Source organism: Oenanthe melanoleuca, chromosome 1A, assembly GCF_029582105.1.
Source record: "Oenanthe melanoleuca isolate GR-GAL-2019-014 chromosome 1A, OMel1.0, whole genome shotgun sequence".
Lineage (NCBI taxonomy): Eukaryota > Metazoa > Chordata > Aves > Passeriformes > Muscicapidae > Oenanthe > Oenanthe melanoleuca.
The window spans coordinates 41209314-41236765 of record NC_079334.1 but is presented as its reverse complement, the minus strand read 5'-3'; positions in this window follow the sequence as shown (position 1 = coordinate 41236765).

The following is a 27452-nucleotide window of genomic DNA, read 5'->3' as shown; positions in this document are numbered from 1 at the left end:
GTCTTCAGTGTATTCCTTATAATAAAATTATCTCCTGTTGGCTACCTGTAAGTAATTCCCCACTCAACTTCCCCTTATCTTGTTCCTCAGGAATGCCAGTCTCCACTATATATGATGTCTAGGCTCCCAGCTTAGTACCTTAACAGGCTAACTGTGTCCATTTTTCAGACCTTGGGCTGCTGCTGAGAACTGTGGAGCTGTCTCTAAGTGTCAGCTTTGACAGGCTTGTGGCACTCCAGCCTGCAGCTGCCATGTGTTTTCTAGGTAAGTAATGCCTAAAGAGTGGGTGCCAAAGCAGGGGCGTGTGTGGAGTTAGACAGTGAAACCAGCTGATGTGAACAGTCAGTATCAGCAGACTCTGATAATCAAGAGATACCATGGGGCTGGGTGAACATAAGAGTGGCTGTGCTAGGTCAGAGCAAGGATTCACACAGCCCAGTCTGGAGTCTGTGATACTCATCTGGCAGGGAGGTGTTCTCATTGTGAAGGTGGATTTTGAGAGGGAGCCTCGTTACTGGCACTTCAAGTAGTCTGGCACCTGCAACTTCCCCACATCCAGGGAAACTGCCTTTAAAATTTGTGATGTGGAAGGTTGTTTTTGTTCTTTATCCCGAATTAAAAAATATTCCTACCTCCAAACTACCAGTAAACTCAAGTGAATGCCTTCATTTAGGAAAAATTCAGGAAGAGGTGGTCCAGTTGTTGCTCAAGTCCATATCAACTTATAGCATCCTTGATGTTCCTTGCTAGGAATGCCACCAATTTAATGAGAACAACACCTTTTAGTTCAGTTTGAATTCTTATCTCGAGCTTCATTTGATAGTGCTCACTTTTGAATTGGTAGATGCAGTACAAAATTGGTGCAGCATACCCTCTCCATGACACTTGTGATTTTACACATTTCTGGCACATTCCTCAGTCATCTGTCTCCCTGACTAGAGTCCTGAGTCATTTGATAATTTCTTTATTCGGAGCCATTTCAGATTTCTGATCATCTGTCCTTGCTTTTTATCACTTTATTATTATTATTATTATTATTATTATTATTATTATTATTATTATTATTATTATATTTCTTATTCTGTTTAGAGCCCCATTTCTTTATTCAGCTTTGGAGATTTCTCTAGATTGTAGGTGGAGCCTTCCTCCAGTCAGAGGTCTTCCTCAGTGTTATTAGCCTGATTAGACAAAAATGATATGTAGTGACTGATAGTGACTCATGCATCAGTGTGAGTGTATGTGAGTTCTTGAGATTTGCTTCACCTGCTCTTCTACCATGGACAACACAAAGCTGTTTGCACATTATTGTACTTGGAGCAGGTTTGGAAACTCAGGTGTCCTGCCAGTATATGACCCTGTAATGGAGAGTCACACAAGCTTTTTCTCACACTCAAATTATAGGATCATCACTTCAGCCATATGCAGTGTGATTGCTTCAGGAGGAACACCCTTACTGCAGCTTTGCCTCCTGCTTCAGGCCATCTCTGAGAGATGGCAGAGGTGGCTTTGTGCTTGCTTGGGATCTGGGAGCAGGTTTTCCTTATCATCTGCAATTGCTAAGCTATTGTGTAACAGGGCTTCTCCTCCAAGTGGAACATCTGCTGCAATACTTCCTCCATTACTTACTCCTGTGGTAGGGAGTGTGTGCATGTGCCACACAGCACTTGGAAGTGTGCACAGTGGCACTGCAGGTACCAGAGGCCATGGGTCATAGAGCACTTGCTGGTGACTTTGGATCACATGCAGGAGATAGTGTACTGGAGAACTCTGCTGACAAAGGCAGAGGTACCTACAGGATCAGGTGTCAGGAAAGACAGAATCCTAGGATTTATCTGGTACTGAAGAAGTGCACAAGTTTAACTTGATCTCTGTAAGAAATTGATGATTTTAAGCAGAAAGTCATTGAGCAGCAATTGCATTGTCATCATCATTATCAATATCATGCAGCACTGTCAACCTGCCTAAGAGGCCAAAAACATCCTAGGTGCTTGATGTGGACTTACTAGGAAGTAGCTATTTCACTAGAAACCATCTTTGTGGGTTCACAGAGGTGGTATTACTGTTATCCCTGTGTAATTCATGGGCTTGGGGAGCAGAGGAGTTTAGGATTGTCTAAGCCAAGATCATTTAGAAAGTCTCTGACAGAGCCCAGAAGTGACACCTGGCACCTGCTGTCTAGAGTCCCAGTATCATAACTGGCCACCAAACTAACTCCCTTCCTTCCCTTCCTTCCCTCCCTCCCTTTCTTGTGCTTTCTACTTCTCCTCTGAGAAGAAAAATCACTTTTAGGGAACATAGAGGAACATGCCAATGGTTCATGGAGCTGGTTGGAATCTTTCTTTCAGTGATTTTTCTTTCCCTCTGTCCAAATCTTATTGCTTTCATAGAACAGTTTTACAAAATAATGGGTCAGTCATATTGTCTGTGAAGAGAAAGGGCTGCCTGGTTTTCATTTGAAGAGGAAGTAAATGAGCAGTCACAACATTTCTTGAGGACAGCTGATTTAAAATCTAGGTGATTGAAATTGGAAATTGACTTGAATAGAGGTACTCAGTTTAGAAATGTATTAATAGAACGCTAAGGTTGGGATTTATACCCATAGCTAACAGAAGTTTGTTGTGACATTCGTACTCACTGTTATCAAGTAAAAGCAAGGCAACTTTCTGGTCAAGTATCTGTAATGTTACTATGAACTAATTAGAGTAAAATACTATACTGAAGTGATTTTAGTAGCAGGATGTGTCTGATTTTCTTGGTTTGGGGCTTTGCTCACCTGTTGCTGTAGGTAAAAGCAAGGAAGAGGTGAAGAGAAGGAAATTCACCTTCGTCTTTCCCAGAGGAGGAGAGGTAATGGTTTAATGTGATTAATGATTTAATGTTTTCATGATCCACAGCTGCCCCATACAGAGCAAACCCCACCTCTGAATTCACCTCAGGGGTCTCAAGATAGAAGTTAGTGCTGCAGAGGTGCTGGTGCCTTTGCCCACTGAGGTTCTATTGATGCTCTGGGTTCCAGGCATCACTATGTGGTGGTTGTCAATGGAAACTTTTCAGATGGAACTCATCTTTGGATCTGTGTAATGATGTGCATTAATGTAACAAGACAATGGAGCTAGTTTTTCCTGGGAGGCTCTGGTGCATTTGGAAGGATACTGGTGTGTTGGTTCTCTGCCCACCTGAGATCAGAGTGAGAGTGGCAATGGTGATGGCAGGGGGACAATTTGAGGTGTATAACCCCATGTGGGAGCTCCTTCTTCTGTGTAAGCAAAGGAACATGGGCTAAAACTCATTTCTCATTGGAGTAAACTAAGAAGGTAAGGACATGAGAATTTGTATCTAAATTTGTATATTTCAGTTTGCAAGTATAATGAGTTGTGAATAAGAGTGTTCAGATGAGGTTATTTTTACAAATGTGCTATTACCTACAGAACAACACCACCCTGTTTTGTACAGTTGTCTGAAATTAGTAGAACTGTCGTTGAATAATGAAATAAAAAATCACTAAATTAGCTGCAGATCGATATGCCTTTCTATGAGCAAAATAACAGGTGCTACTGTAGTTCATGGCAATCAGTTATCAATGCCAACTGATACAGTTTAGTACTAGAGAGACCTGTGAAAATGCCAAAAAAGTTTTGTGTTGTTTAGTTTGAAATCTCACAGTGAAATTCCCAGTAGGAGAGGTTAAGCTAGAAATCCAGAGGTACCCAGAAGTAGCTTTGAACAATGAGCAAAAAATCATAATAATAAAAATAAACTACTTGTGTTTCATGTAGAAGAAAATCAGTTTATCTCTTTGTTTTTCCCAGAATACATCATCTCCAGTAGTACCCATCTCAGTAAGGTAATTTAACTCTTTGGATGTTACATGTTTATTATGGTCTTTGTGAGTCTTTTTTGACCATGCATACAGAATAAGGAATTTTGCTCTCAAAGCCTTACAAGGTCTGGTGCTAGTGAATACATGAGAATAATGGTGCTAACAGAATTCTCATCCTTTTTTCACCCATGGCCTCTTTATCCCCTTGAGTGACTAGTGTTAACATCATTGTCCGCATGTATTCATGCACAGGAGCTTTTAATCTCAGCTTTTCCGCACTGAGTGGCTGTGCATATGTGGACACACAGTTGCTGTCATGTTAAAAGACAGTGAAATGACTTTTGCTCCAAGTATTCTCCTGCCATTTACTCTTTCTGCAGGGTATTCACATAAGTGTTTATAATGTGCAAGCACTTACATCACACTGTTGAATTTATTTTTTGCTTAATATTGAAAGACTATGCATTACACACATGAATATAATATGCATTATGCATAGGTACTAGTGGTTGCCAGTTACTGTTTTCCAAACAAGTTATATATATATATATCTATGTAGATTTCAAGTTACATAATTGTTAATAGTCTGCCTTGAGCATGGTAACCTACTAGTGTCGAAATAGAAAACTGCATGTTTATTCTTGCAAAATAGTAATAAAGGAGTATAGCTACCAAAAGTAACTGGAACACAAAGATGTAGAATCAAAACAAATTCTCAGCTATGTTAAAAAAAATACTGGATGAACTTAAGATATGTTCATATATGAAGCAAGAGATATATTAGTTCTGAAGGAATTCAGTAATTTCTGTTTTATGAATAGTTTTCAGAATTGTATGGGTCATTGGTCACATTGGTTTTTTTTTGGTTTTTTTTTTTTTTTTTTGCATTATGATTAAAACGATCTTTTTAGATGGTTTGTGACTCATATCCTTCTGAAAATATGTTACATTTTTGTGTCTGCAAAATGAGAGTAGTTTTTAATTTATGCAGGATGCTGAATCAAAATAGCATATAATATACCTCTGAATGAGATAAGGATGTAATATTTTTGGAAGCAATTACATATTTATTAAACAACAATAATTTGTCTTTATTTTTTGTGTAAGCATTTATTATTTTCATCTAATTTTCCAGAGACTTCATTACAATGCTGTTTGTTTTATTGCTACTGCAGTATTAAAAAAAATCTCCTGTTACTTATAAATAGAAACTTAATATGGGTTATAGTTCTGAACAAAATTTAATCTAAACTCTCATTAGATTATGGCACCTCATATACGAAATTATTAAGGTCACTTATGATCTTAGGAATGAATGACCTGTTCATCCAAGAGAAATGGGAAAGGGCAAAGGCAACACTGCTTGTTTTTCTACTGCACCCCATTTGTAGGCAACGGTACGCAGACGAATATACAGTAAAAAGAAACAAAGTCTGAAAGTTAATACCCCAGGCGCCAAACACATGTCTGTGAAAGAGGAATGCAAGCAGACATTTCTATGTGCAGTACATTAATTCCTAATGGGCTCTTTCTCTTTTACAAAGGTCAGATCATTGGATGGAACAGAATCCCATCTCAGCAATGTATTACCTGCCTTGATGTGTGTGGAGCAATGGCATAGCTGGGTTTCCTTGCTATGTACAAGTAAGTGATTATTACTTCCACTGGTAGGACATGGACAGCTCAACAGCTCAATCCTATTAATGCTGGCTGTGTATAAATTTGGGTTGTTATACTGCCAAGGTATTGTTGGCCTCAAAGTGCTGGGTGTCCCTGTGACGCTGGAAGGGTGGGATGACGAGGAAGATGCCTGCACAGGATCATACCCCACCTGGAGCTCTGCTCATATGGCCCTTAATTTAATACCCTTATTTCCTTTTTTACTTGCTGGTGATGTGATGGAAAACATAAGGTTGATAGTTTTAGTGTCTGAAGCTGGGGTGTAACACAGTCATGAGGTGTGAAATCAGTGCAAGCCTTGCCATGAATTGCCTCCAGTGCATTTTGCCATGGGAGAAATCGAGCCTGGGCAGAGCCAGTGAAAGGGTCACTGACATGCACTCAGGAGAGGATGGAGTGACTTGGGAGGTGGTCTCACTGCTCCTGAACAAATGCACAAACCATGACCAGCTGCAGGGGCAGTTTCTGGCTGTGGCCATCTGTCCAGCAGAGACCACCAAACCCACACCCCACTTCAGCCACCAAACAACTGAGAAAATGTGTTGGCACCCACAGCTGAAATCATACAACAGTCTGAGAGGTTGAAAATAATAAGCAAGTTCTTGAGTCCTTGACTCTTTTGGTATACACATCTTCTTTCTAAATCAAGGTTCCTAATTTAGATTTTGGTCTATTTTGTACTTCTGGTTTCATATACAAACAAGCAGCTATACTACATATAATTATAGGACTGCAGTTTGCAAATCTGATTCCTCTTGGTTTCAAAAGTATTTTTTTCTCAACTAAGAACCACAAAATTTCATAAAGCATCTATGCAGGATTTAAACTATGGTTAACAGGTAGTGTAACTGTCTTAGGTTAACTCTTGTCAAGGGAAGCCGAGTGGAAGAAGTGTATTTGAGACTGGAATTTCTCACTGCCTTTGTTATCCAAATATTTGACAAAAAAAAAACCTGATCTTTATAAGTAAATAACTTTTTCCAAAAAGGAGGTTGGTAGCATACAGTGCTACTGAATGTGTGTTTCAATGACCCCTTATGTCTAGATTTCTATAGAAGTATATAAACAGGTTATACAGCTTGTTAGCATGGTGTATTATAGATATTGCATAACCATGTTTATTATTTATCACCAAATTTTTCCTTTAACCTTTTCAAAACTGAGAATCTTAAATGGTAAATGTAACATTTTTGCAGGTGACTTTTACTGAAATCTCACTGTTTTGTATCCTGCAGTGAGAATGAAAGTTATGAAGACTAAAATATACAGCCACCCTACATATTTTGAGTCAGCTGTGTCTAGTTGACTCCAGCTGTAACATTGACTGTGAAAATTTTAAGGGAGGATGAGAAAAACAGATTCTGGAATTTCTATCAGATATCTTTTTCTCACTCATCATGCCTTTGTGAAAGAATGAAGTTTGTGCATTAGAAAGGTGGAGGATGTGAAATATCCAGGTGCTCAGAAAAATGTGTTTCAGTGTTACTTAATGAAATCTGATGGGTGGAAATGACCTTTAAAGGCAATTTCCTTCCTTAAACAACAAATGCTGCCATCAGCTATTTTTGATTCGCCTGTGAGTTATGATCCTGTCAAGGTAATAGGGCTCTGGTTACAAATGCAACAAGTGTTCAAGTCTAGCAACAGTCACATAATCATGAGCAAAACCGACCACCTGCAGTGGTGTGGGATTGTTCTCATGGTCCACAATGAATCGTTGGTCAAGACTCACTTGTGTAGGACATGCTTGAGTCTTCAGCATCCATGGCATTGGCTGTGGTTGTAATGCTTTTGTTGCTGAGAGAAAACACAGTAGCTCCTAGAATACACAGTTTGAAAAACTGTGGAGAAGTGAGGAAAAATGGAAATGACAGATGCTTAATCAGCAGAAAAAAAATTCCACTCTTGTTTCTTGCCCACTTTATATGTATATCTAGAGAGAGAGCAAAATCTTTTGGGGAAGCAATTCAGCATGTTATCATGATGTTATTCTAGAGAAAAAAATTAGACTAGTTTGTAAAAAAAGTGGAGAACAAACACAGCAACTGTGAATTTGAAACAAATCAGTCTCCTAATTTCTACCTCCGGATGAAACTATTGAGTACACAATGCTTTCTTTAGCATTCAATGCATTTCTTTAGCAATACAATGAGTAGGATAGATTAATATTCATATTTCCACTTTCCTTAGTACTTTGCATAGCAATCTAAACAGTTTAATTCATTGCTGATCACACTTTTCAAATATTTTGTAAGAGTTACCTGTTTTTTTTTTCTTTTACCCTCAAGCTTTCCTCTTTCAACTTATATTAGATTCTGTATCTTTTTTATCTCCACTGTTGCACTTTGCTGAATTCCTTCCAATTTGTAGCTGTCATTCTGGTATTGAGGTATCCAGAACTCAGATATCTCCAGATATCTGAGAAATATCAGCATATCCTAGTTCTGTACCAACAGGGCAGAATTATAAGTTTTCAGGCTTATAAACATTTTGACATTCAGTATCAACTCAATCTTTCCTAGTAAGGCTGTTCTTTCTCAAAGGGTTTAGCAGTTATTTCCTATAAGTATTTCTTTTCCTAAATAGAATTCCACTTGCTTGTTTTCCATCAGAATTTATCTTGTAATTTTATTTGTGAACACTAATCCAGTTTTGATGTTCATCTTGCATCTCACTCATCACTAGAAGAGCAACCACCTTTGATGAACGTGATGATTGCAAGATCTAGATTTCACATCATTTCCAGAAGGGAATTCTGTGCTGCTTACTACTTTCTTCCATGATTTAACCTAGAAAACGAAATACAAATGAGCTTTCCACTGATTCATGGGACATTCACAAAAAGTCTTTCAGGAGGTTTTCTGTCTGCAGTCAAACCAAAGCAAATATCACCACACAGATCAGAAAATAAAGAAAAGGGACAACTGCTCTCAACTTTGCACGAATTCCTCTTCAAGGACGAGGAGGTGACAGATCCTACTAGCAGTCAGAACCACTTACTGATGATTGACCCTGCCCTTCCAGCTGATGGAAAATAACTCCAAAATCTCATCTGGATAGCTTGTAGAAAGAGTGCCAGCACTGCCTTTGATGAAGTGCCCCTTTGCCATCAGTTGCCTTGCAATAATAAAGCTGCCAGCCAACACGGGGAAGCCCCAAGCAAAGGATACAGGTATAGCTGCATGGTGAAATGTGTTCCCAGAGGTTTACAGATGGCCATGAACCTCCTTACTCTCAGGGCCAAATACAAAACTCTTTCCTTTGATTTTGTATTTCCTAAGACCCTCTCATATGCAACAAGCAGGCTGTGCTAGCAGACAAAGGGGGGAAAGAGGATTTGTGTTTAAGTATATTGATTGTATTTTGCTATGGATGTGTGGGTTTTATGCTTACCTAAACAACCAGAAACATTCAAAAATACCCTGGTTAACCAAGTAATTCAGTTAACACTTCAAGGAAGGTTTAATATAACTTTTTGAGCTTTTTGAGCCATCATCTTTTTCTACAAATCAAACAATGTAGCTGTGTTCCTCAGCTGATAGGAAAGACTGCACAGGGCCTAAATCTCAGGACTACCTGAATCATGTTATCCACAAAGTTGCATGGTACATAAGGCTGGTGGGGCAATTATCCATCACCTCTCTGCTCCCTGCCATTAGTGCCCATGGTTAGGACATTAGTGTCCTGGGTTGGGACAGCGGCCAAAACCCACCTGCCCAGGGAACTGAGCATGGAGGGCTCCAGCATTACGTGGGGAGAACAAGCCTTCACTGCTCCTGGGAGAGCAGAGAGATGTTAAGGGCTGAGCTGAGACTCTCCCAGGTGAGGCTGTTTTCGATTATGCTGATCTTGCCTTTGTTGTCAGGAGTAAGAATGATGCAACTGCTCAGAAATGTTGAAGCAAAAAACCCCTGTCTTTAAAAGTAATTGCTTCCTTGCTTTGTAAACTGCCTACTCTTTAAGCACTACGAATCACTGTAATTAATCCTTAATTCAAGCTGCTGTATCTATGTTACATTGTTGTGTTTACTTAGACGTAAAATGCATTATTCTTTACAAGATAATGGCATCAGTCCACACAGTGTCTGTGACAGGCACAGGCAGCTCTAAGCTGAAACATTAGGTGGAGGGTTATGAAGCTAGTTACGTGCCAATATGTTAATTAATTAATCACAGGCATGTTTTCAAAGCATTCTTCATACCTCAGGTGGGGCTCCTGGGCTATTATGAAATGCCAAACTTCCCTTGGGGCTTTGAGGATTGCACTTCTAAATTCCTCAGAAGTTCAGGGAAGTAAAAGGGTATGTTTTTGGTGTGAGTCACTGAAGTGAGGCTGGAGATAAAGATTTTTTTGTTTTGTTTTATAGTGGGGGAGGAGGACAGTAACTAGCCAGCGAGCAAGCAAGCACTTCAGGAAGGAACTAGGTGGAGGGCAAAGCTGTATTTTTCTAACCCTATGAGCCTATTTTTTCTGAATACATCTAATATTAAATTTAATTTTCTTTTTGTTTAATTTTTCTTAACTTTCTTCATTTTAAATTCAGCTCTCTGGTATATATCAACCAGTCTTCTTTTCTGTTTAGAAACTTAGCAGCTTGTGCAGTAGAGGGCACGTGAATATATGCTTCTTTCACAGTTCAGCATCAAGGACTTGAAAACAATGTATTTTATCCTGTGTTTTCATAAACAAAACATTCCTGTTTTCTTTCAGCTTGTCTGTGAAGCTGAGATGTACCTGCAAGGCTGTATCTGTAAATCCCCCCATTGCTTTTTCTTTTGTAGTAAAAGAGGAGATGCCAATCAAATAACTTCATTCCATTTCAGTGGAGGTCTAGGGTGGGTAGGAAATATGAGATTTGGAAAAAAAAGAAAAAGAAAAGAGAAAGAAAAAATAATGTATACTTAATAGGGATTTGCTCATTTTTAAAGCCTAGATGTGTATGTGTTGGAGCAGTGTAATCCAGCAAGGGAAGCTCCTCAGCTCTGTAGCTGTCTGGCCAGCCCTGTGCCATGAGAGCAAGGAACAGAGAGACACATGAAACACATCCTTGGTGAGTCTCAGTGAGACTGGTGCCCAAAAAGGACCATGCCAACTAGAGACTGGACTGTGACAGAGACCTGAAAAGGGCTCTCCACAGGACTGAGCAAATGTGGCTGGTGATGTCTGCATGTGGATAGTGATCCCCAGCCTCTCATGCCAGAGGAAAAAGGTTAGTGAGTTGTAGGCCACCTGCTCTGCCTAAAACTTTCACTTGAATTGGCAGGAAGAGTAAGTGTAATGGAATTTTTTAAAGGGTTGGGCAATTCTGTTTATATCTGACTCACCTTGCATGTAGATTCATGAAATGTAAAGTGATTCCTGGATTAGATACAGAAGAGAAGTGCCTCACATGTCAGGACAGAACTAGTACTATGTGGCATGCTGGTGCTGAGGGAAGGTCACTCAGTTTCGAATTTTTTCTAATTACCATTCCCACTCGGTACCTCATGCTTTACCCGCGGCTAAGTTGTGTAACACCCTGGGAACACATTTATGCTTTCCCAGCGAAGGTGCAGAGGAGAGACTGCATTCAGAGAACCCCTCCTAAGTCCTGCCCAGCTCAGCCTGGAATATGTTCAGGCAGGACTTTGGGAGTGCATCCAGTGCTGCATAGATATCACTGATGGAGAGAAAAGATAGCTGAATAGTCGGTCTCTTTGCTCTGATTTAAAGAATTCTCAGTCCACTGCAGAAATGGGAAAAGCAAGAAAAGTTTTTCCTCATTTGAAAACTTCACAGAAGCTCATTAGAGCAAGGTCTTTGAGATACAGTGTGCAATTAAAGTGCTTTGTGAAAAGTGCCCTTTTTCTGAAGAAATAAAGACTTCAGCAGAACTTCAAATATTTTGCTTGAATTCTTCTAATATTTCAGTTGCTGATTTAAAAATACATCTTCAGGAAAAGGAGAAAAATTCAGATGAATGTTGGTGTGAAGGAGGATCAACCTTTCACCTAGATTTGTTCTGCACTAATCATGGGAATATGGGCATAAGCTCAAACAAATATGGAAAGGGAGTGGCTTGCTGAAAGCCTTATAAATAAAGTACAAAGGTATCGCACTGAAATCTTTGAAATTGGTAGAGCATTTTGTAACCAGGAAAGATTTGGCAAGGATCTCTTATTTACATTCTACTGGATTCAGCTGTTTTTAGCTGTTCATTTGTTGCTTTCGGCTGAAATGGCTAAATGCAACCCCACAAGACAACTCTTCTTTTATTGATTTTAAAATTAATGGGTATTCCTCTTGAGTGTGGTAGCAGAATATCCTGGATTAGAATGGAAATTTACTTTTTCTTTTTTTTTATTTCTTTCCCTGTTATGGTGCTTGCAAAAGAAATGTACAACAAATACAAGTACATAAAAAAATCAAGAGTTAAATAATGTAGAACGAGGGGATAAAAAAAACCCCACCTGCTTTATGCAAACAAGTTTTGACTTTTAATACTGTATTTTCTTGGACTCTGCTGCCAAGTGACTCTTAATTTACAGAGCTGTCATGCACTTGAATTCAGTGGAGCAGCTTGTTTGGAAAAAACTACAGAACAAAACTTGGTTTTATGTTACTGGAAAGATGTGTGCTTTCTTTTGGTATCAGCAGGTGATCGGAGTTTCTATGGACCTGGTGCTAACAGAGTTATAACAGCATGAAACTCGAATTATATGGTGATGAATGAGCCTGCAGGTTAGGGGTAAAAAAAAAAAAATCATGTGCTTTGGAACAGGATGGTGTTTGGTAGCCAAGGAGGATCCTGCCACTATATATGGTCACTATTTTGTTTGTGTTCTGAAATTCAGGAAGAGCCACACCTTAGACGCTTCGTGGCTTGGCACTGCAGGATGATAACTGACTGCCACTTTGCATGTGGGACAAGCACTCTGATATAACACTCTGGGCTGCACTTGCCTGCTTGCATGTTGCAGCTTGTGTTACATTTCAAAGTTGTGATCACAAATAGGAACTAAATTTCTGCACCTCTGCCCATTGGTATTGATGGAGTGGACTTTCTCAGAAACCATCTCTGAATAATTCTGATGGATTTGTATCTCCAGAGCAACAGCTTATTTGCATTAGTAAATAGTCAGCTTTATGACTAATTAATATCTTTATCTTTTACTTGAGTCTTTATCAGAGAAAACATAAAGACAGGAAGACCTGAAGTTCTCTGAAATGGGAAATGACCATTGGTATAGCAGAGTCAAGGACTGACCTCTATTGCTAAGCATAGGCAGAAAGCAGATAGATGAATTAAATGGAAAAGAGGAACAGAAGCTACATCTCTTGCAGGAAATGAATTATTATGTAGTAATTTACTCTTAAAGCGTAATTATTTTAATTAGATATTACATAGATATCTACCTTGCTCTTTAAAAGTGGCCTGGAGGACTTAAATTGTTGCCATTTTCATTTGAGCCTGGCAGACATGTAGGGTCCTGCATGCCCCAGCAGGCAGTCTGGCTGCTCCTGAGCTGGGGCTTTGCTCTTCCACAGGCCATGAGTGTGCCATTGATGATGGCCTGGGAAGACAGCCTATATTCACTGGTCATGCTTCCCACATTAATCACAGCATGAATGCAGGAGGAAGCAGAAGGCTTATCTTCCATTTTGCATCTCCCTCCTTACTGTCTGGTAATCCAAGTTACACTTGGTCTTACAGAAATCCAGCAGTGGTGCTCTGTTGTGTGGTGGACCCTGGCTCCATCTCCTCAGCATGTGTTGAAAGTAGAGTAAGCTTTGGAAACAGTAGGCTTCTGCCTCTGAGATCAGAGCTCAGAAAGAATGTGTGTAAAAGATGGGTGAAACATTTCACCAAAAGTTGCTATTACTCTGATGCCAGCCCTGCAGAGAGCAACATAAGATTACTTGTCCAGGAAATACCTCAACTGACTTCTTGCATTACATTAAAGGATGACACACAGAATCAGCTCAGTGATTTTATTTTAGCTAGAAGGGTATTTCTGTATAAGAATATATGGAAATGCTGTCCAGTGCTAGGACTCAGTCCTAGAGGCTTATGTAGTCCCTGCACTGAAGACTTGTATCTTTATTTGGGTTTTAAGTGCATCTAAAGAACTCTGACATGAGATATGTGAGACAGAAGCAAAACCATACGAGGCCAACTCCAAAAGTTCCTTCACATCCAGAGAGTATGGGGGTATAGGAATACTGGGAGCATGGGCTGCATACTTAGTTGTGGGACATGGTTCAGCAGGGCCATGAGTTGATTTAATGATCTGCATGAGTTCCTAATTTATACCCACATGGAGATCAAAAAGCTCTTCCCTGCTCAAAATTCCAGCAAAACTCTCTTTGTCTGGTCACCCTGCCTTTGCAATGCCACGTTTCCCAGACATGTTCAACCAGTTTGGATCAGAAACTCTTTTTGCAGAAAACATTCTCATCATCACCACTGGTGGTCCTCCAACTGAGCTGCAAGTCTTGGACTACACAGCTTGACTGAATTTCCTTTTGCATGAAGCTAACCCTGTTCATGTTCTCCCTAATCATACACAGGGTCAGAACAGAGCTCTTCTGAAGGAAGATGAACTGTAGATTTACAGTTGCACATGGTGTGCCCCTTGGAGCCTTGAGCAGTGACTCTCTTGTGCTACAAATCTGCTCTTGGGACTCAGGGCTTGCAGACAGAAATCTTCTCTTTGCTATTATGTTTCTTTCCAATTCTTACAGCTCCCTTCCAGTCACTTCTGATCTCTGCCTGCATTCTTCAAATCCTTCTTCAAAATCTCACTTTACAGTTTTCTTCTGCTGTCACTTTTCCAGTCATGCTCTGAACCTGGGGAAACACAAGGTGGAACACAGATGGCCCAAAAGACACAGGCCTGGTCTCTCAATTTTCTGGGAAGAATTACCAAGTACAACAAAGATGAAGACTGAACTGTTAAGAATTTTTCTGTCTATATCCTGTTCCCAGTCCTCACCAGCCATGAGAGCTCCTCTATCAGCTTCATGAATGTTTTCATAATTTTTTCAAATATGTGTATTTTATTAAATTTAAAAGGAGCTAGTTATAAATTGGATACAGAGCTCTGGGCTGAGATTTCCTTTAGCCAATACACACATAGAAGGGTGTGTATGCAATTTTCACTATCCTGCATCACCAAAGTGTACATATTTTTGCTGATGGAAAGGCAGCTAATCCAGTGAGGCTGAAGGTGGTTGCAGCTAAATTTCTGCTCCTGAGAATACTGGGATGTATTTAATCTTGTGCACATGAGCAGTATGGGTATATCTGACCTACTTCTACTCTTAGGGTCTTTCAGGGGAGCAAGGTGCTTAACTACTTAAGGACAAGCATGTGCACATAGAGCAAGAATGATTAAACTTGGCTATGCAAAGGCCTCCTCCCTTCCCTGCTCCATCTCCCCCCACATCTTCTCTCCAAAAGTGCATTAAACCACCTCCAAACTGCTCATGCAGTTGGGGATTATCATGCTCTGGGGATTGTAATTATTTGAAATCTGTATACTACCCAAGTTCTGGAGGCAATTATCATTTGGCCTTATCCTTCAAAGAGTGCTTGCAGAATGTGGAGCTCTTGCAACTGTGCCTCTGAGATATTCCTTACATAACTCCCAAGTTATGAAAATACAGTGTTTAATTTTTACAGGCAATGAGACTGCTTGGTCTATTGTTTCCTGCTAAATTCACCACACCAAATTCCATCCCATGGGAAACGAAGCCAGTCAGTAACTCAAATGAGGATTTAGTCCATTCTTTTCTGTCAAAATTGAGATATTTCACATATCTGATAGTGCATCTGTTAAAGGAACAAATTCCTGTACAGTGTGTTGGCCACTTCGTATTAAAATCTTACCTTAAATGTGTTCACATTTCCATTCAAACTTGTCAAGTTATTTAACTTATTAAAAAAAAAAAAAGAAATGCATGTTTTTTCTGTAGTCATTGATCTTGTCTTTTGATGCCATGCCCATTATGCTACAATACATCTGGAAAATAGCCCATAATTTTTCTTAAGGCAGGAAAAAGTATTTATGGCTGTACAATAATATTTTACAGTATATATGATCAAAAGATTGCAACTCCATTTTCAAATCAAGTCCAAACAATAACAGAAATTACCAAGGTGCTGTGCTTTGTTTGCCATTGCTCAGAATATCCCTGAAATTCTGCCTTCATTAGGTATACTTCCCACACTGCATGGCTTGGGGTCTGAACAGATGTACTACAGCCTGAGAAAACACAAAACAAAGTGTGAAATGAAACAAAAACAGAAGTGAAATACATCTGTGGGGAATAGCTTTAATAAATGGAACTCTGCCTATTTGTTGCCCTAAAAGAAGCATTGTGTTAAGTGAGGGTGAACAGAAATACTTGTTCCTTTAACCATAAGGTATCATAAGTTACATGGTTTCCAGTAGCTGAGTTCAGGATGGTTAATCAACCAGCAATTTTTCCCTTTTTTAGAGAGTGCAGTTTGTTGCCACTCTGCATTTTAAAAAATAATGGCTAGCAAGACCCAGCAATTCATGTGAAATTTCAGGTAGGCAACTGATATGCAGGAGTATCTTGAGAGGCAGTAGAAATGAGTGCAGAAAAAAACTCAGGCTGTGAGAATATCTACAGTTCTTCAGGCTTATGACAACCAGTGGAAAGCAGGACCCTTACATCACTATTAAATATATTTTTTTCCCCTGTAACATATTTTTGGTGGCAGTGCTTGAGGGTAATGAACAAGCTGATGTAGAGATCTAGTTTTGTATTGACAATCTGGTGCTTTCTTTAATTTTACTTTCCCTTCTATCAATAAAAATGTGTCGTTTTGATTCTACTGAAAGGAGAGTTTTGTGCAAGCTTCACAAGAATTGTAATTTATTGGTAAGCTGAGGAAGTTGAGGGAAGCTCTCTCTTCAGGATACAGGAAAACCAGCCTTAACTCTCATCTCAGGCTTTCCTACCAACAGTAAAAATCTATGACTAAACTGAATGCAATTTGAGTTTGACATATAGTCAAGTTGTTCTAAAAGGAATTTGGTTTTTTCTCTCTTATTTCCTTGATAATACAACATTTACAGTCTTGGAGCAGTTTTAAAGTAAGAAATCAACGCTGTCTGATGTCAATAGCTGACGGATGATGCCACAGTGAAGCTATTCCAGTTATGGGAAGCCAAGGGACTGAAGTACCTGGGCTCCCTTCCTCCATGGTGTTGCAGAGACAAGAGCATGCTCTGCAGGTGCTGCAGGCTTCTCTTTTTCACTTGCAGCAGGAGGGAAGATGAAGCAGTGCCCAGAAGCCAGGAGCCTTGCTGTCCTTGGCTTCAACTGGCCAAAGCCACCACTCTTATGGTGTGACTGTCACACAGATGTGCAGGCACAGGTAGGAGCTTCTCTCTGTGATACACTCCAGAGTCCTTGTGGAAATGAGTGTATCATTGGGGATTGAGTGGTACAAGTCTCCTGGAAGCTGACGGTTGTAAAAACCACCTTTGCCTTAGAACTAAGGTAAAAATCCTGAAAAGATAGGCTGATGGGTGGCACAATCCATTAAAAGCCATCTGGGAGGTAAGATGGATCACTGCAAGGGCTTCAGAAGAGGATAAAAGAAAGGAATGGGTTATGCCTGGGTGTGAGCTGGATAAAATTGTGTGTAGGCAGTGCAGCTGGGATACCACAAAAGGAGGCAGAGACCATTGGAGAAAGCCAGGAATGGTCAAATGAGCTTCAGTAATGGGGCCCTAGAAGGGGAAAAAAATAACAAGGAATAAGGTCATGCTTTTTGGGTGAAGTGCTGGCTGGTGAATAAAAGAAAGAAAGAGCAAAGAAATTCCTTCTTGCTGTTTGATGATTGTATTAAGAGAAATACAATTTAATGCCCATTTTCAGTAAATAAACAGGGTTGCTACCCTGTTTGTACACAATTCAATCTTCAGTTTCCTCAAGAAAAACAATCTGAACACTAGCTGAGGGCTCTGGCCCAAAGGGGTAATAGGAGTCTCTAATGGGAATAAATAGAGGGTAGGCGGCACTCTTTCAACACACTCTTTGAAGAGCAAACTGAATACAGCCCTTAAGAAAGGTGCAGGTACACAAATATTTACCTGGTCTCACTCATGATGGGCTCAACCCTATTGTACTCAGCTGCTGCTTTCTGCCCTCCATAGGTCTGTCCCCTGACGTGTGACCTGCATTTGCAAGCAGGAATTAGAGAACCAGGTGGCTCTGCACCATCGTGGGGTGTTTTGAATGAGGGGCAAGAGCAAGTTGGGTTCTGCAAAGGCAAAGTTCTCTGTTTTGTCTCCAGAACTGGGGGCAGCTTAGAATCTGGGCCCAGATCAGCCCAGGGCCCCTGTTACTGATTCATCTCCTGGGAGCCTGCAGTAACACTAATGAAGGATTAGGCTTTGTTGCAGTACTTGATGGATAGAAAGTGTCCTCCTTTGTTGACAAGGCTGCCTTTCTCATTTACCTGCCCTGTAATCAGGATACTGGGAAAGGCCTTAATAACTGTCGCTTTCACATTGGGCATGTCATATAATTTGATTGTGGTAAAGCATTTTACAGGATTAATTCAATGTAATCTTGGATTTGCAGTTTTGTGAGATTAATAGAAATGTTTTGTTGGTTTGTGTTTTTTTTTTTTTTTTTTTTTAAACAGAAGTGAGCAGATGGACCAGGATTAAAGGAATTCTCCTCTAGCCAGATCATCCTGAAGGAATGAAATACACTGTTCTGGAGGAATAATTTCCTTCTTGAAATATGCAGGACTGCAGTGAAAACATATCATAGGTGACGAAAGCAGTGGGTGCCTTGCTTTGCTGGCAGTATGCAGTGTCTTGCAGTTTGTTTCTCCTGTTGTTGAGGGCCCTATGTGGAGCAGAAATGCAGAAATACATCCAGTGTGTGACTGGAGGAGCCCCACAGTGTGTAACTGGTGGCTCTCAGGAGAGGGCCTGGGAAGGCAGGCACCAGGGCTGCTGGCAAGAGGTGCTCCAGGTGCCACCACTGACCCCCACGGGGCACCCAACAAAGGCTCTATTGAGAAGGGACAGGGGGGCAGGGCTGTGGTCAGGGTGGAGGAACATGATAGCAGCCTCTTGAGGCCAGGGAATCTGTAAAATAAACCACTGGGCAGCGTGAGCATGGAGGTGAGGAATGTGAAACCAGAGTCGAGTTATTTGGGAGCAGTGCCAGTCCAATGCTGCACAAGACACTGCTGGCCAACAGAAGAGGCATAGCTGGTTATAAAATACAGCAGTGACAGAACAAACTCTTTGTTGGTATAAATAACTTAAACTCTGACCAGATCAACTGCCCACTTGCACCAGGAACGTGGACAGCACCTGTGGCTCACTGGCTCTTGCCTGGCCATTTCCCCACCCTAGGCTGGCCAGGCTGATGGAACCTGTCAGCTGAGGCTGCATAGTTTCTGTGACCTCCTTGTGGAGCACAGGGCAAAATGACTCTGCATCTCAGCCAAGCCTATACCCTTTCCTACTCATGGTTACATCCCAGACATCTCTTAGCCTATTTCAGCCGAGGATGAGGTTTAAGGTCAGATCAAGGCTGCATCTGCTGGGAGACATGGTCCTGTGTTCCCTCCTTGCACTATGTTTGGGCTCTTGTTTTCAGCTTTTCTATACTGATCAAAGTTATGTGTCTTGGGTTTCCCTTCTGCCAGGTCAGGTCTGGCTCACCACAAGTACTGGTCTTGGCATAAAGGAGTTTACAGGCCCATGCAGGCAGAGGGTAGAGGGCCAGAGGGACATTGCCCCCTTCCTAAGCATGTTCCCAAACCTTCTCCTGCTGCTCCCCAAACTGCTCTTTCAGAAGTAGTGACTTTCCAATCCTCTCTAACCCACCTTGTGGCTATAGTTTGCAGATGTCTTCAAGGAAGAGAAGTACAAAGAGTTTGTGCAGAAAAAGCTGCTGATTGCAAGGCAGGAAAAAGGTTAAAATATAGACATGGTTTTGCAAGCACTTTCTGTGGAGCAGGCAGCAGGTCTGGTCTCCTCATGCTCCTCAGTTCTGCTCTTTTTCTGCTAGATCAGCTGCAGACAGAACAGCCCAAAACAGCTAAAAATAGTGACTGGGTCATTTCAGCTGAGGATTATTAAAGAAATAAATAAAAATAAAACACTAGAATTGAGCAGTCAGTCTTCCATCAATCCCTGTTTTGTGCTACTTCACTCCTACAAATCCTGCAGTGCAAAGTGTTAAGGAATGTTGCCATTCAGAAAAAAAAAAAAAAGAAAAAAAGATCAAAAAAGGAAAGAATCAATTCCTTTCAATGCAAACAAGCAAAGTGTGTGGTAGGCAATGCTTGTTATGACAACCAAGTCTTCCTATCTGACAAGTTTTGTATAACATCAACTTCATTTATAGCTCTTAACACTATTAAATTGAGTGTTCTGAACTTCAGTTGGAGTGTTTACGATCATAGCAAAGGAACAAACAAACAGAAAGTAGAAGGAGAACAGTTTTAAAAGAAAGAAGCCTGATTAGTATTAAGACAACTGAGCTATTGTCTACACCGTGGTTTTCAACTTGATTTAGCTTGTAACAAATTGTAAAAGTGCCCATCACAACATGTCTTTTATCTAATGCTTTCCTTTGGGATGAAATGGAGAAATAATTCATTCTTCTAACTTGATTCAGATATAACAGATATAACAAAACCCAATATTTTTTTACTATTTATGTTATTAATAAAATATTTTTATAAGAAATCACTATCCTCTCCTGTGTCCTTGAAGAACCTCTGCACTGCTGTGGAACATGACCAGCAGTTTGTTAAACTGGAAGGATGAAGAGTACAGCCATAAAAATCTGTTATGCATGACTTATGATTAGCTCCTTTAGTTTACATGTGGCTTATTTATATGCCTTTCATCAGCCTAAATTCTAATTAAAACTGAACAATAAACTAACTTTTCAGTCATAATGTTCCTGCATCTTCTCTTTAACAGCAATATTTTAAGAAACATATTTGTGACTTCTCCAAGTTCTGGATCTGGTCTCCTTGTTTAAGAATTGGAAGAGAACTGACTAAATATTTGTAACCAATAAAGAGTATTTGGCTTATTTGTGGAGTAATTTTATTCATTCTTTGTATATACTGAGATGACTTAATTTATACTGAGGTTCTTGAACAGATGTTTTCACAAAACTTGCCTGAAGTTTTAGTTCAAATAATTATTCTTAAAAAGGAAACAATGGCTTGCTATTGGCTGATGTTAACTCTTTGCTATTCTTGATGTTCCTAGATTTGGTTCTGCCTGGTCTTTACAACCATCTGTGTGGCCTGGGTTACCTGGATGCTATTATTTGGGAAAAGGCAAAATGAATACTTGAACTGTAGACTGTGTCCTTTGCCTGATCTCTGAAATTGAAAGACAATCTGGCAACCTAGAAATCTGAATGAACATTTAAAAAAAAATAAGTGGAAGAAAGGAAAAGCAGCTTGCAATACAAAGAATCTCATTCCACTGCAGTCTTCTCTCACTTTAAGGATTTGTGATTTTAGCTCTCATTGAGATCTCTTGCTTTTAGTAGTGTGTTGCCATAACCTCATGTAAGTGTGTGGATTATTTTGTTGACAGTGAAACCTGAAAATGTTCATCCACATTCCCAGGAAAGGGGCTCTTTTAAGAAGTACTTAGTAATTCTGACTTGCTCAAGGAGTATCTATCTGTCTTCCCCAGCATGTCATGTCTTTTGTTCTTGGCTATAGCTCACTGGCCTAGCAATGAGAGCTGAAACTGGCTCTCACCTTAGTCATGCCTATTTGTGGTAGAGCCTAGATTTAAAGAGCAAAAATTTCCTTTCCTTTAAAAGTAAAGCAGTGTCATGATATGTGATGACAGTTTTGATGAAGTGTCTGGCTTCTTATAAAACAACATGGGCACTTAAACAGAATAATTTCTGTCTTCCGTTCTAAATAGAAAACCTATTTATTATGTAACTTTCAAATCCTTTTTTAAAGATAGACTTACTTGTAAATTCACAAAGTGTTAGAAACTGAAATTCCCACTGCAGTTGCTCCTGTGGTGTTTTGCCTGTCAGCTTCTGGTGAGGCCACTAGGGATAAAGAGATAGGACAATTCTAGACTTTCCTCTGAGAGGCAGGAAGTTTTGTAGTATTTTCAGCTACTTCACCTGTAACACATCCCTTCCTCACCTCTATGTCCCAATTTGTCTGTGTGTCCAGAAAAAGACTGTATTGGCATCAGCTCATATGTCTACCAGCAGATGTCTGCTGCTAATAATTTCTTTTTGTTCTGTACTTGCTTGGGCTGTATGTGAAACAGCAGAGATGAAATTACCCATATTATTTTTGTAATCTCCTCTGCCATATGATCTTCATTTAGGAATTTAGATTTAATTGTTCTTGTGTAGGCTGGTAGATATTAATCTCTGAGATTAATTTATATAGGAGAGGCAGTGCTTAAAATTTTTTGGATTGTGCATTTCAGTTTGTGCACTCTTCTGCCCAGAGTATGGGATATACATTGAATGCTAGCTCTAGCTTCAGTTGAATTCAAGTCAGCAAGAGAAGATTTTGACTCTTATGTAAGAATGCATTAATCTAATGAAACAATTTCTTATCCTCGTTCTGTTTTGCCAACTTTTAATATTATCACATTTAAAAAGAAAGAAAAACAATGAAAGAAAAAAAAAAGTCTCATCTGTAAGTGCTTGTATTGTATATGTACTACAAACTGAAATGAAGTGTTTTCCTTTGGAGTATCATTCTTGCTGTGCCTCTGTTCCAAAACATTTATGACTCCAACTAGAATATCAACAAAATGTATAATAATATGGCCATTATTTTGAAGTACATGCTGAAGACATGATGGCAAAGGGAAAAATTATATTTTTTTAAAAACAAAGTACTGCATTGTGAGAAAACTACTGTACTCGCTCTCAGTTCAGGTGGAAAAAAAATCACAAGAGTTTCATGTCAAAACTGAAGGGGTTTTTCAACTCATCTCTTATTCCTCTGAGTTGCTGCCCAGGAAACTGAATAGGAGATTAAGAAATTATCTGGCAAAAACAATGTCATTTAAAAAAATGTACCACTGTGTTAATGGTAGTGCAACACCAGCCAATAGATTGCCTGAAAGTGTGGAAATTGGAAAACAGCACTCTCCAGTTATGGAAAATCCCATTGTTCAGAATTCAGATGTTTTGTAAAGGAGGGAATTCTCTTCAGAAGATTTGGCTGAATTTTTTACATTCTTGTATTATCTCATTCTGCTCAAGGAATGTAAACAGTGCTCATCTGTCAGTATAGCTATTGCAGCTGGATGGCCTTTAGGACTGGGATTTAAAAAAAAATGAAGTTGTATCCTGAATGTGATGCTTACAAACTGGCAGCTCTAAACAATAAAATTTCCACTGTGATGGGTGAGGTATGACAGACAATTTGCTTTGTGTTGCCCTGTTGCTCTGTCTATTGTGACTTGCTGAGGAATTAATCCCGGGCTGGATATGTAATCAGATTTGATGCCTGACTTCCTGCTCTCCTAAAGTGACCAATTAAGATGCCATTAATTAGAAGTGAACAAGTATGAAGGCCAAAAATAAAATCTCCTTTTTGTCTTTTTCTAGTATAATTTATTAGAAGATTGAAAAGTTTTGCTTGTAATGATTAGAAAACATGTGCTTTTCCTCATCAGCATGATCTACAAAGCAGTAATATTGTAATCCTTCACTACCCTGCATCTCTGGCTACCTTGTAGAATATGATTTTCTCAGCAGCTGGGGGCTTTGGACTAGGAATTGCATAAATATTAGTCACCCTTCTGTTTTCTTATTTCTACTTCACCAGAGTCACCCTTTGCCATGCATTCCTATTAATTTCTTTTCTGAATGTTATGATTCTGACACAAGCAGAAGTCGGTGGAGATACCTGAATTCTGCTTAAAAAAAGCTATTTCTGGAAAACAGTCCAGAACAGCATATCTGACTGTTCACTTCAGATGCAGCTTTTAAAATTTGTCCTTTATACATCTTGTATTAACCAGAACAGGACATGCAAACATGATCTCAGGACTCAGTACTGGAAAGCTGTCCACTTTTTTGGTTTATACTTACTATGGATATTGTATTCTTTCTTCCTATACAACAGCCCAAATCCAAAGTAAGAATTAATCTCTGCCTTTCTCTTTCCAGTAGTACAATTTTTAAGGCAGAAGGTGGTGGGTGAGAGTGCTGTTTCTGTGCTTGGCAAGAATGGGAAAAGTGGTTGAACTTGGTATCCCATTCTGTGCTCACAACCACTGTGTTTTGGACTAAGATTAACCCAGTGCACAGGCAGAGTTTGGAAGTGCTCAAAAAATGCATGAGAGCCTGAGCCTCATTTGACTGATGAGAACTTGGACACCCCACGGTTTAAGCAGCAGGGTGGAGATCTTATGGATCACTTGCTTGAACTTGCATACACAAATTTCTCCTAAATTGCTCTAAGTAACTATTTCTTCGTTTAGATTAGGCCCTTTCTTTTGCTCTGCTTCAATCTTCATCCAGAAAAGAATAATAACAGCAATTGCTGCTTCTCCAGGGTGTTGTGTAATGGGTATTCAAAGGCTTGGAAGACACCCACCTATAATGACAGCAGGGGTTAGTATGTAATGAGCACAACTAATTTACCTGGTCACTGCAGGTTCTGGTCCAGTAGAAGCAAACTGAGGGAATAGTTATTTTTGCCACCTTCTCCAGATGCTTCTTTATACTGATGAGAATTTAAATGGAAGAATACTTTTTCTTCTCACTCTTTGATTTCTGTCTTGTGTTCACATTCTCTGCAAATTTGCCCAGTCCAGATGTAGTGGACAAATCTATTTTTTGATACTTACTGCCATTTCCAAATAAAGTGGGATTTTTCACTTCCTCTAAACTGTCTTACATGAAATTAGAAGCACACATATCTGTCAAAAACTAAAATGTGTACATGTACACCAGGACAAAAAGTGAGGGTCATTGTTGTGGATAGATTTAACACCAATGTATGAGATCAGCTCAGTCATACACTTGTAAATTAAAAGGTCTGTAAGTAAAATGTTTTTAAAAAGCATATTCCAATTGTATGTTTCATTAACAAAATGACTAATCTCAGTAAATGCTACAAAAGTGTTGGTGGAACTTGAGCTCTATCTATGAATACAGCATTAAAATTTTACAAGAATAGCTGTTCTTAATAAACATCAAAGTGGATGTAATTATTATGTGACTTTAGCCCTTTTTTCCCACGATACTATAATTAATCTTGACAACAGCTAGCATTAAGTGCAGGGATTTAACTCCCCTGATGATAAAATTTAAAAATAGCCTTGGTTCAGATTGTTCCACTCTGCCATTATCCTTCATCACTTGGCCCAGGGGGGTGGCCTTCATTCTCTTGTCTGGAGGCAGGGCTTGGACATGTTGGACACTGCCTTTCAGAGCTGCTTTGCCTGAGCTTTGGGAAATGGAATTGGGACAGGGAACTGCATGAAACAACCCTTTTACTTGCACAAGAAGACCACCCTTTTGAATATAAGCTTATGTTGTGTTAGTATTTGGAGGTTACCTTTACATTTCTCTGAAGTTCATTGATCTCAAAAACAGAGCAAAACAAAACCAGAGCAGTTGTAAGACTTTGGAGCAGAGAATGCCTTCCTAAAGAAGCAGATGTGGAGTAATAGAGGTCTCTGTTGTGGCTGGAATTGGGCAATGTTTTGTCTTGCTGAAGGGTAGCTCTCAGCATGGCTATGGAGCCCTCTGGCTGGGCTCCTGCAAAGGCATTACCCTTTTGTCCAAATAGGCTTGATGGAGGCTTCAATAATACCTTGGGAGAGTGGGGAGAATTTAGTTTATATCTGCCATGATTGAAAAGTGCTATACACAAGGGTCTACTTTTAGGGGGTTTGAGGGACTGTTGTGTTCCAGGAAAAGGAAACTGAACAAAAGCTCCCTAAACAGGATTGGGACTCATTATTTGCCTCTGCAGATCTCAGCCATAGTTTACCTCCTCCTTTGCACTAATGGTGTCATCTGCCAAGACCAAAACTGAAAGAATTCTTTGAGAAATTCCCTTAAAATACAGACAAATACATTGTGTACAAAAATTTCATTCCATTTGCTGGCATTTGCAATCTTTTCTTCTGTGCTCTTTTCACCCTACCCTTGACTCCCCAAGCTGGTTTGAACAGGCCATTTTCTGATAAAACCTATTACAGCATAAGTCCTTGCAACATTCTGAGAAGGAAATGCATGAATCATGAAACTAATGAAACTAATACTTATCATAGTCTATGGACAAATAGAAATACATTGGTAACAACAGTATTGTTGTTGCATTTACTGAAATTTTTAGTTTATTTTCAGTCTTAATGGGCAGATGCCTTTGCTCTTTTTGCAAACAGAAGAGTATTCAAAACCTGTAACTAGAAACAAATGATCACACATTGTACCTGTATTTCTTGTACTAAGAACAGAACAAAATCAAATGTTTTTGTCAGGCATGCTTTATAATTGTACATTTCTGCACATAGAGGCCCAAGCAGGATCCTTCTCAAATGACACAGATGATTATTATTTTGTTCCCAAGTGAAAGTGGTATTACAGCATCAGTATTATCCTCTGGTAATGAGGTGCTCACAGATGGGAAGGGAACGGGTAAGACAGATATAACATGAGTGACTACCCTGTGGCAAATATTGCTTTAAAAATGTTTTCATAGCACTTCAAAGAGTCTGAGTGAGGGGATCATGTGGTAATGCTGTCTAATTCTTGTTTTAAACAGTAGGGACTTCCACCCCCAATCCTGGATAACCCTGTTAATATTGCTTGTAGTTTCTTTTCTTGGTGCCAGGTACATGGTTAAGACACTGATTCAACAAATCAGAGGTGATCACTTCACCAGAAAGCATGATATGATAATGAAAGGCTTCTGAGATAGAGCCCTCCTCTCTTCTGCAGATCTGCTTTCTGTTTCTTTCATTCCAGAGACTCAACCACCATTCTTAATATCTGCAAAGAGCTCTAAAGAAGAGCTCTGTGACAGTGATTAAGCATTTTAATAGATGATTTTTCCATGAAAGGATGGGTGAATTCTACCAGTGACATGTATTTGCTTTTTGTTCTCAGATGCTCTGTGGTGACATTAATTTTGGTTATGGCTGAGAGAACAGGTGAAACAGTCTCAGACCTTACTGTCTCTTTGAAAGGCTTCCTTAGAGCTTTTCCCTGCCTGAAGACTGAAAGGGTTTACTGATTTGCACAGCTGTAGGAGCAGTTCTTCTGGTTTCACTAGAGATCTAATATGGAAAATATTTCTGAACTGTTTCTTTTGCTTGTACCAAAAGCAGAAATGCAATTCAACTACTTGTAGAGAGATGTAGTAAAGCACCATTAACTACATTTTTAATGTGAAACCTTCAATATTCATAAAAGAATTGTCTCTCTGCACCCAAGTGATACACTAAGTGCTGATATGCTGTTCCTTCACAGCTATGGGGAGGGTTTCTCAATTAGACTGGTATATGAAAAGCCTTTTTTTCTTTTATTTTTTTCTTCACTTGTGTGTGTGTGTGCGTGTGTGTGTGTGTGTGTGTGTGTGTGTGTGTGTGTGTTCCCAATTCCAGACATGATTGCTTCTTATTCAGCGCATGCATTTTAGTGATAATTTTCCTTTTTAACTGGGCAGCCAAAATGAGTGCAGAAAAGAACTGCTGATCAAAACCTAAAATCTGTCTCCTACACTGACAGTATGTGAGGAGTAAATGGTTTTGTGAATGAGCTATTGCATTAGTAAAGACTTCAAACCTCTCTGCTACTGTTGAAGTGCAGTATGGCCACAACCTTTAATCCCTTCTTGGAAGCAGTGATCAGCAGCAGGGAAAAGTGGTGTTTTCCAAGGGGAAGGCTCTCTTGTTGGGTGAATTAAAAGGTAAA